Genomic DNA, 11,425 nt, shown 5'->3' on the forward strand with positions numbered 1-11,425 from the left:
TCCAAAATGGAGCTTCTAAGGCTCCATTTGGGAGAGCTATTGGAGGGCCAAAAAGTACTTTCTGATCCTCTAAAAGTACTTTTAAATGAAATAGGGGTGTTTGGTAAAAATTTCGAGAAGCTATTTTAGCTTTTTCAAAAAGCTAAAAACAGGTTTTTAGGAGAAGCTCCATTTTGGAGCTTTCCAAAAAAGCACTTTTAGGCTCGTTTGGAAAGCTTTTTTTTACCAAAATATCCGTGATGAAATATAACAATTACACAAAATATTTTTTTAATAATTGTTTAACCAATTTTATCACAAAGCTATAAAATTTGTTATATTATGAAAAAATAATTTAAGCTAATAATTATAATATTTTATACTTTTATTATTGCATTATAATATAAATATAATATTATATTATATTATATCATAATACATTGATATGTTATGTTAAATAATTTAATATTATATTAAATTATAATGCTATAGCATACAATATTATATTACTATATTATAATAATATTATATTATATTATAGTAATATTATACTCTATCATATATTTATGTATTATATTTTATTATGCTCTGTTGTATAATACTATACAATGCTCTTTATGGTCATTTTGTGATACCAAAAGTGTTTTCTAAGTTTGTTTACCAAATACATGTTAAAGTGGCACAACACTTTAGAAATATAGTTACTAAACAACAAACAACTTTTTATAAAAGCTCTACTTCAAAAAGCTCCACTTCCAAAAGTTCTACTGCCAACAGCTTTTCCAAATGGGGCTTGGGGGAGCTTTTGGAGGGCCAAAAAGCACTTTCTAGCCCTCCAAAACACTTTTGGATCAAAAAGGTGTTTGGTAAAAATTTCGAGAAGCTGTTTTAGTTTTTTCAGAAAGCTAAAAACATCTTTTTGGGAGAAGCTTTGTTGCCCAAGATGACAAGCCAATAGGGAGGGTGAATTGGTTTCTCTTAATTTTTACTATCTTACTTATGTCAATTGATGAGTTAGTGAAATAGAACAAAGCACAATACAAACACATAGGAAGTATAGTGGTTCGGTGCTCTCCTAAGCACCTACGTCTACTCCCCAAGCGACCCCTTGGGAATTCACTATAATTCCGCGGATTACAGTTGGATTGTTTTCTGGGCTCACAATCCAAAAACCTTTACACTTTGGTTTTTCGGGATCACCAAGAACCTATGTTGGTTTTACGGGCTCACCAACGAACCTTCACAATTGGTTTTACGAGTTCACCAATAAACCTACACTGTTGGTTTTACGGGCTCTCCAACAAACCTTTACAAGGTGATTAATAAAAGAAAGAAGAAACTTGAAGCTCCTAGTTGAGCAAATATAATATTTATAAGCTACAAGAAAGAGTTTAGAGAATAGTTATCGCTTGATGAGACTTCTCTCTTCTTTGTCAAGAATGCTTCACTCTTCAAGGGTGGATGGAGCTTTTGATATTTCTTGGAGTCTGCTCAACCACTTCCTTTTTGAGTCTTGAATGAAGCACTTGGATGAAGAAGATTAGGGCACTTGTCTTTCTTGTGTAAGCTTTGATATTTTGCAAAAGTTCCTTTCCTCTGATGAATAGTGTCACTTTAAATAGTTTCCTTCATCCATTGGACAAGCCCCAATGGTTAGAATTCAAAAACTAGCCGTTACTCCCTGTTGGAAGGTCAAAAAGTACTTCTGCAGACCCGTGCTTGGGTCGACTCAACTTTTACTGGGGTCGACCCAACTTTCACTTGGGTCGACTCAACATTTACTAGGGTCGACCCTCTCAGAACCACAGAACCTTGCATTTCAGCCTTCCTTCATTTGGGTCGACTCAACATCTTTTTGGGTCGACTCAAGGTTCAGTTGGGTCGACTCAACTTTCACTTGGGTCGACCCTCTCAGGGTTTTCAGAGAACCTATTTTTGAATGTCATTGCCTTTGGGTCGACTCATGTTAACTTGGGGTCGACTCAAGTTTAGGTCGACTCAAGTTTCATTTGGGTCGACCCTCTCAGGGTTTCCAGAGAACTGTTTTCTTGAGGCTTGAGGATTGGGTCGACTCATTCTTTACTTGGGTCGACCCAACTACTGTTCATTCGTGCCATTTTTGCAGAAGTGTGCCAGATGGTTTCTTGATGTGCCAGGGTCAACTCAATCAATCTTGGGGTCGACTCAATCCACACTTTGCTGCAACTTAAGGTTAGATTCATCCATATAAACAATGAAATGCATCTTTATCTTATTATACTAGTGTACTGAGAGTGACAGACTTATAAATGATGTATCGAATTAACTTGTAACATACTCTTGATTATTGTATTAATCATCAAAATACCACTATCATCCTCAATCTCCCCCTTTTTTATGATTACAAAATATAGAGTATGAGCCTATTGATACTTATCTTAAAATTAGTTTTAAAAGGGCTCAAGTTGCTGAATTTCAGCTTTTCAAATTTAAGAGTGAAGTCTCCCCCTATTTCATCCAAATGTTTCCAATCTGACCTTTTGAATTACTCCCCCTTTCTTTTATATTTCATTAAGGATGAAACTTCAAAAATTTGAGATAAAGCATGAGTTTCAGATTATGTATCGAAGTGTGAAAGGTATATGCCAAATTCTGAAACTCTATGTGCCAAATTCTGAAATTCGATTTAAATTTTAGACTTTAACATTTTCATTGTTACAAATTGCTCCCCCTTAAATGTATATCCTTTCCTATTATAATTTTCAACTTGTTTGTCAACTTATTTCTCTTTCCTTGCTTCTCCCCCTTTTTGTTATCATCAAATAGGTGCATGGGAATAGACACAATAATTAACAAACATTTCAGTTTTATTGATCAAAATGGAAATTGTAGTACAATAATGCCAAAACAAAATAAATACAATGTTCCTCAATCAAGGTACAAAGTACATGATCAACACAAAATACATATGAGAACTAGATACATATCCTAGGCTCTAATCAGAATGCTAATATCAGCCTAGGGGGTATCTAATGGCTGTGATCTAGTCCTCATGCTAATATCAGCCTAGGGGGTATCAGCCGAGGGGAGGTCGAGCCTGATGGGACTGAGTCTGGCGTGGAGCTCGGTGAGCTGGATGACTCTGTGCCAAAATCTCTGACTCAGCTGCCTGAGGCACAGATGGTCCATGAACCTCTCTCTCTCTCCGTAGAGCTCCTATCTGCTCTCTAAGATCGCTGATCTCAGCAGTCATAATATCCAGTCTGCTCGTCAGTCCATCAGTGATAGTCCTCGCCTGAGCTGACATAAGCTCAGTTATCCTACTCCAAAACTCATCTGTGTATCCCGCCGGAACAGATGACGAAGGTCCAGCCTCTGAAGGTGCTGTAGGATGATCCGTAGGCTCCTCATCCTCAGGAATGGGGTCTCCAATCTCTGGTGCATCACCCTCTGGTGCATCACCCTGAATCCCAGCTCCAGCACGTACCCACTGTCCGTTCACCTTCTCATAACCCATGTGAATAAGGGATCGTGCAGTGTATGTGTCAGTGAATAGTAGATGCCTGGAGATCTCTCCCTCTACAGATATATCATGTTGTCGGAAGATCAGGGTGAGTATCATACCATAAGGTAGGGAGACTCTGGAGTTGCATATAACCTTTCTCATCTGCCTGAGTATCATAGCCGGGAGATTCAGGGGAATGCCCTGAATAATGTGCTCCATGACAACCAGATCTCGCTCAGAAATGAGATCAAATCTCCCGCTCTTCGGAAATAAAATCCGACCTATGAAGTTGTGCAACAACCTCATTTCAGCTGAAAGAGAATTTGCTATTACATTTTCAGAATAATCGAAGTCTTCATTCTCAAGAATCAACTGCAAGACTCTCAACTTGTTTTCGGGCTTTTCTGGAGTTGCTCCTTCGCAGGGGAGATGAAGCAACTCACTTAAACTCTCTTCGGAAACCCTAACCCTTATTTCTCGAACTTCAGATATAAGCCCTCCTATTCCAGTTTTGAGGAAGGTATAGAACTCACGGACCAATCCTGAGTAGATCACCACATCTAGGGAGCAAAGATACTCCCATTCTTGCCTTCGGATCCATTCCCCCAAACGGAACCCTTCTTGATCCAAAAACTCGGAGTGGATCCTTCTCCCCGTGGTAACCGGTCTCCCCGCAAATTTCGCAAGTTGAACTGAAGGGGAGGGAGGCTCTACACGTGTCTCACCTTGTGGAGACACTGTAGAAGGCTCTGTAGCAGCCCTATCCGCACGGGTGATCCGTGAAACCCTCCCGGATCGCTTGGCTACGGCTCTCTTGGGTCCCATTTCTTCAAGATCTTGATGTAATCTACTGTTTGGAGATGATTGGAGGAGATTTGAGAGTGGGGAATAGGGTTTTCGGAAGAGGACAAAGTGAAAACAGTGCCCTAGACTGCTCACGGGTCCCCCTTTTAACAGTGGGGTTCCGTCGTTGGGTCGACCCTGGATTTTTCTTGGGTCGACTCAAGTCGACCCTATTCTGGGTTGGGTCGACCCAAGTTCAGAAATCTTTCTTTCTCTTCCTTTTCTCTTTTAAAAATTTTCCTTTCTTCCAACCCTTACAAATTCTTACTGGGATAATGATACATGAGTAAGGAATCTATAGATGACTAGTTTGACTAATGTTTCATGGGTTTTTAGAAATGGGAGGAGTGTATCATGAGACTGCTTGCTCCCTTTTATATCTCCTCAATAAAAAGGATCACATATGCCTAATTCCCTCCTAAGCGTGCAAAATCTATCTTCACTCAAAGGTTTTGTGAATATGTCAGCTAATTGTTTCTCAGTACATACATGCTCAATACATATGTTTCCATTTTGCACATGATCTCTAATAAAATAATATCTTATTTCAATGTGTTTGGCTTTAGAGTGCTGAACCGAATTTTTAGTAAGGTTGATGGCACTAGTATTATCACACTTTATAGGAATGTTATCTAGTTTAACTCCATAGTCCTCTAGTTGTTGCTTAAGCCATAGTACTTGAGCACAACAACTGCCGGCAGCTATATATTCAGCTTTAGCCGTCGACAGTGCTACTGAATTCTGCTTTTTGCTAAACCATGATACTGAGTTATTTCCTAAAAATTGACATGTTCCACTAGTGCTCTTCCTATCTAATTTGCATCCAGCAAAATCAGCATCTGAGTAGGCAAGCAAATCTAGACAGGAGTCTCTCGAGTACCATAATCCTATGTTTGTAGTTCCTCTTAAATATCTAAGGATTCTTTTAACAGCACTTAAATGTGACTCCTTAGGATCTGATTGGTATCTAGCACATATTCCTACACTAAACACGATGTCTGGTCTACTAGCAGTAAGGTAGAGCAAGGATCCAATTAATCTTCTATAAAGCTTAATATCAATACTCTTTCCTTTCTCATCTTTGTCTAGCTTACTAGTAGGATTCATTGGAGTGCTTACTCTCTTGTGATTTTTATTCCCAAACTTCTTTAATATTTCCTTTGTATACTTAGTTTGATGAATGAAGATACCTTCTTTAGTTTGTTTGATTTGTAATCCGAGAAAGAAACTTAGTTCTCCTATCAAACTCATCTCGAATTCTCCGTGCATTAAATTAGCAAACTCTTTGCAAAGATTATCATTTGTGGTACCAAATATTATGTCATCTACATATATTTGTACCACTAGCAAATTTTTGTCTTTTCTTTTGAGAAAAAGTGTTTTATCTACATTTCCTCTACTGAAGTCATTATTTAGTAGAAATTTGCTTAATCGATCATACCAAGCCCTAGGTGCTTGCTTCAATCCATATAATGCCTTATGTAGTCTAAACACATGATTTGGCAATTCATGATTCTCAAAACCAGGAGGTTGCTCTACATATACTTCTTCCTCTATAAAATCGTTTAAGAATGCACTTTTTACATCCATTTGATACAATTTGAAATCCATGAAACATGCAAAAGCTAGAAGTAATCTAATAGCCTCTAATCTAGCTACGGGAGCAAATGTTTCATCAAAATCTATCCCTTCTTCTTGATTGTATCCCTTAGCTACAAGTCTAGCTTTATTTCTTATAACTACCCCATTTTCATCTAATTTATTTCTAAAGATCCATTTTGTTCCAATTACAGAGTTATGCTTTGGTCTCTCAGTTAATGTCCATACATTACTTCTTTTGAATTGATTTAATTCTTCTTGCATAGCATTTATCCAATTGGTATCTTTTTCAGCTTCTTCATAAGTCTTAGGTTCTAACTTGAAATAAAAGCAAGATAATCATTTAAATTTCTAAGAGAGGATCGAGTTCTTACCCCTTGAGATGGATCACCAATGATTAAGTCTTTAGGGTGTCCATATGCATACCTCCATTCCTTTGGCAAGTCTTGAGATTGTGGTGGCACGCGATCATTTTCCTTATCTTGAATTGGCACGTCATCAAGCTTTAATTTTTCAAAGTTAATAATTCCTGCATCATCATCAAGAATATTTTCTTTCCTAGCAGACTCACTATCAGACTCATCAAATATGATATTAACTGACTCTTCGACTACAAGAGTTCTTTTATTGAACACTCTGTATGCCCTGCTAGATGTGGAGTATCCTAAGAAGATACCTTCATCTGACTTGGCATCAAATTTACTTAGATCCTCCTTGCCATTGTTTAAGATGAAACATCTACATCCAAATACTCTAAGATATTTAGCGGTTGGTTTCTTATTCTTCCAAAGTTCATAAGGAGTTTTCTTGGTTATAGGTCGTATTAAAACCCGATTTAGAATATGGCAAGCAGTGCTTATAGCTTCAGCCCAAAAGTACTTTGGAAGATTTGACTCGCACAACATCGTACGTGCCATTTCTGCCAAGGTCCTATTTTTTCTTTCAACAACCCCATTTTGTTGAGGCGTTCTAGGTGCTGAAAATTGATGTGAGATACCATTTTTATTACAAAATTCTTCAAAGTGTTGATTTTCAAATTCAGTTCCATGATCACTTCGAATTGCTATTAAGGTGAGCTTCTTTTCATTTATGATATAATTATAATGTTTCAAGAATGCTGAAAATGCTTCATTCTTATGTGCCAAAAATGAAACCCATGTATATCTTGAAAAATCATCTACTATAACTAGTCCATACTTCTTCCCTCCTAGACTCGCAGTTCTAGTGGGTCCAAATAGATCCATATGTATGAGTTCAAAAGGCCTAGTTGTTGATACTATATTCTTTGATTTGAAGGATGATTTTGTTTGTTTTCCTAATGAGCATGGTCCACAAATTTTGTCCTTTTCAAAGATCAATTTTGGCACATCTTTTATTAATTCCTTCTTGACTAGTTTTGATATCAATTCCATACTAGCATGTCCTAGTCTACGATGCCAAAGCCAACTTGTTTCATTTTTCTTTTCTTCATTGGTACTTAAACATAATCCATTTTTCTTGCCTAATTCATGAAGATCTACCATGTAGATATTTCTTTGCCTTTGTCCTATAAGTACAATGCTATTATCTTTAGGATTTGTGATTATGCATATTGATGCTTCAAATGTGACTTTAAACCCTTTATCACAAAATTGACTTATGCTAAGTAGGTTATGTTTCAAACCATTAACTAATAAGACATTTTCTATGAAGGTAGATGGAGTAATGAAAATTTTACCCTTTCCAATGATATACCCTTTTCTATTGTCTCCATAGGTTACTACTCCATCCTTCTTAGACTCCAAGGTGACAAATTGATCTACGTCACCGGTCATGTGTCTTGAACAGCCGCTATCTAGATACCATCGTTTATCCACCTTATTAGCTGCAAGACACCCCTGCAATCAAGATCAAGAATGAGCTTTAGGTACCCAAACTATGTTGGGTCCTTTAGGGTTAGTACTTGATGTTCCTTTTGGAACCCAAACTTTCTTGAATTTAAGCTTATAATTATTACTCAATTTGTTGTGGCTAGACTTTCTATAGTTACATTCATATGCTTTATGTCCTAATTTATTGCAACAATGACAAGTAATATTTTCATTTTTAGCTTTTACAAATATGTTCTTTAAGTATTTTTGTTTCCTATTTGTTTTATATCCTAATCCAGCCTTATCATATACAGCTTTTTGACTATCAAAAATCATATTTAATTTGGTTGAGCTAAGTGTAAACTTGTCTACTAAGGATTTATATTTTTCAGCATCTTCTTTTAACTTGACATTTTCAGCAATTAGATTCTTGGTTTCATTTGTGAGTCTCCTACTTAATGTTTCATAGTTATGAGATAGTTTCAGCTTATCTTTGATAAGAGATTGATTTTCTTCTTTTAGAACTTTATTTTTATTGATGAGTTTTTTGTGTTCTTCCATGAGTTCTAAAAATGCATCATGTAATTCATTAACAGTAAAATCACATTCAAGTTCAGAATCTACCTCATCGTCATTGGCCATATGGCATATTTGGGCCGTCTCTTGATGATCTTCCTCTTCCGAACTTGACTCCTCACTTTCACTCCATTCAGCCATGAAGTTCTTCTTTTTAAGTTTTCTTGCCATCCACTTTAATTCCGGGCAATCTATCTTATAATGCCCGGGCTTGTTACACTTATAACCAATAGGTGTTTCCTTTTCTTTTTCTTTGTCCTTACCCTTTTTTTTGCTTGAGCTACCTTTGAAGAAGGGTTTCTTTTTATGAAATCTCTTCTTACCTCTCATAAATTTTCTGAATTTTCTTCCAAGCGTAGCCATTCCTTCTTCATCAAATTCATCATCATCATCAGATTCTTCCGACTCAGTTTCTTGTTTTGGAGTGGTAGACTTTAGGGCAATGGTCTTTCTTCTCTTGATCTCATCTTCTGAATTTTGCCTCATGGTCAACTCATGGGTCATGAGTGATCCTAGAAGTTCCTCCAATTGCAGTGTGTTGAGGTCCTTTGCTTCCTGAATTGCTGTTACCTTGGCCTCCCAAACTCTTGGTAGAGACCTGAGAATTTTTCGCACCAATTCAGAGTTAGTATAAGACTTTCCTAAACTCTTTAGCCCATTTATGATTTCAGTGAAACGAGTAAACATTTCAGTTATGGATTCAGTGGATTCCATTTTAAACAATTCATACTTATGTACTAATATCTTTATTTTTGACTCCTTAACTTGATTAGTTCCTTCATGTGTGACCTCAAGTTTATCCCAAATTTCTTTTGCAGAGATGCATGTAGATATTCTATTGAATTCATTTACATCTAGTGAACAGTAAAGTACATTAATCGCTTTAGCATTTAATTGTGCTAGTCTTCTATCACTTTCATTCCAATCCATTTCTAGTTTGGGTATGATAGTGCCCTCTATACTAATGTGGGTGTGTGAGGTTTTCTAGTTATAATATACCACAATTTATAGTCTAGAGCTTGAATGAATATCCTCATCCTAGCTTTCCAGTATGTGTAATTTGTGCCATTAAATACAGGAGGTCTATTTGTGGATTGCCCCTCACTCATAGAACATTCCACTTGGGTTGTCATGATCTTTAACTCTTGATTGTGAGATCAACAAATACTTTAGGAGCACCTTGCTCTGATACCACTTGTTGCCCAAGGTGACAAGCCAAGAGGGGGGGGGGGGTGAATTGGTTTCTCTTAATTTTTACTATCTTACTTATGTCAATTGATGAGTTAGTGAAATAGAACAAAGCACAATACAAACACACATGAAGTATAGTGGTTCGGTGCTCTCCTAAGCACCTACGTCCACTCCCCAAGCGACCCTTTGGAAATTCACTATAATCCCGCGGATTACAGTTGGATTGTTTTTCGGGCTCACAATCCAAAAACCTTTACACTTTGGTTTTTCGGGATCACCAAGAACCTATGTTGGTTTTACGGGCTCACCAACAAACCTTCACAATTGGTTTTACGGGTTCACCAATAAATCTACACCGTTGGTTTTACGGGCTCACCAACAAACCTTTACAAGGTGATTAATAAAAGAAAGAAGAAACTTGAAGCTCCTAGTTGAGCAAATATAACATTTATAAGCTACAAGGAAGAGTTTAGAGAATAGTTATCGCTTGATGAGACTTCTCTCTTCTTTGTCAAGAATGTTTCACTCTTCAAGGGTGGATGGAGCTTTTGATATCTCTTGGAGTCTGCTCAACCACTTCCTTTTTGACTCTTGAATGAAGCACTTAGATGAAGAAGATTAGGGCACTTGTCTTTCTTGTGTAAGCTTTGATATTTTGCAAAAGTTCCTTTCCTCTGATGAATAGTGTCACTTTAAATAGTTTCCTTCATCCATTGGACAAGCCCCAATGGTTAGAATTCAAAAACTAGCCGTTACTCACTGTTGGAAGGTCAAAAAGTACTTCTGCAGAACTAGCCGTTATGCTTCTGCTCGTGTTTGGGTCGACTCAACTTTTACTGGGGTCGATCCAACTTTTACTTGGGTCGACTCAACATTTACTAGGGTCGACCCTCTCAGAACCATAGAACCTTGCATTTCAGCCTTCCTTCACTTGGGTCGACTCAACATCTTTTTGGGTCGACTCAAGGTTCAGTTGGGTCGACTCAACTTTCACTTAGGTCGACCCTCTCAGGGTTTCCAAAGAACCTATTTTTGAATGTCATTGCCTTTGGGTCGACTCATGTTAACTTGGGGTCGACTCAAGTTTCATTTGGGTCGACCCTCTCAGGGTTTCCAGAGAACTGTTTTCTTGAGGCTTGAGGATTGGGTCGACTCATTCTTTACTTGGGTCGACCAAACTACTGTTCATCCGTGTCATTTTTGCAGAAGTGTGCCAGATGGTTTCTTGATGTGTCGGGGTCGACTCAATCAATCTTGGGGTCGACTCAATCCACACTTTGCTGCAACTTAAGGTTAGATTCATCCATATAAACAATGAAATGCATCTTTATCTTATTATACTAATGTACTGAGAGTGACAGACTTATAAATGATGTATCGAATTAACTTGTAACATACTCTTGATTATTGTATTAATCATCAAAATACCACTATCATCCTCAAGGTTCATTTTAGAGCTTTCAAAAAAAGTTTTTTGAGTTTTATTAGGAAGCTTTTTTTTTTTGACAAAAATACCTATAATAAAATATAACAATTACGTACTTTATCTCTTTATAAACTTAAAAATCTGCTAGAGCCCTGATAAGGAACCATAGCCGTGGATCAGACTTCATATTATATTACATTATATCATAATACATCAATATATTATATTAAATAATTTAATATTATATTATATTATGAAAAATTAATTTACGCTAATAATTATAATATTTTATACTTTTATTATTGTATTATGCTATAACTATAATATTATATTGCATTATATCATAATACATTAATATGTTATGTTAAATAATTTAATATTATGTTATATTATGAAAAATTAATTTATGCTAATAATTATAATATTTTATACCTTTATTATTGTATTATAGTATAAATATAATATTATATTACATTA

The sequence above is a fragment of the Phoenix dactylifera genome, chromosome 14 (genome assembly GCF_051530095.1).
Source record: "Phoenix dactylifera cultivar Ajwa chromosome 14, Ajwa_hap1_PhDact_Kaust_v1.1, whole genome shotgun sequence".
NCBI lineage: Eukaryota > Viridiplantae > Streptophyta > Magnoliopsida > Arecales > Arecaceae > Phoenix > Phoenix dactylifera.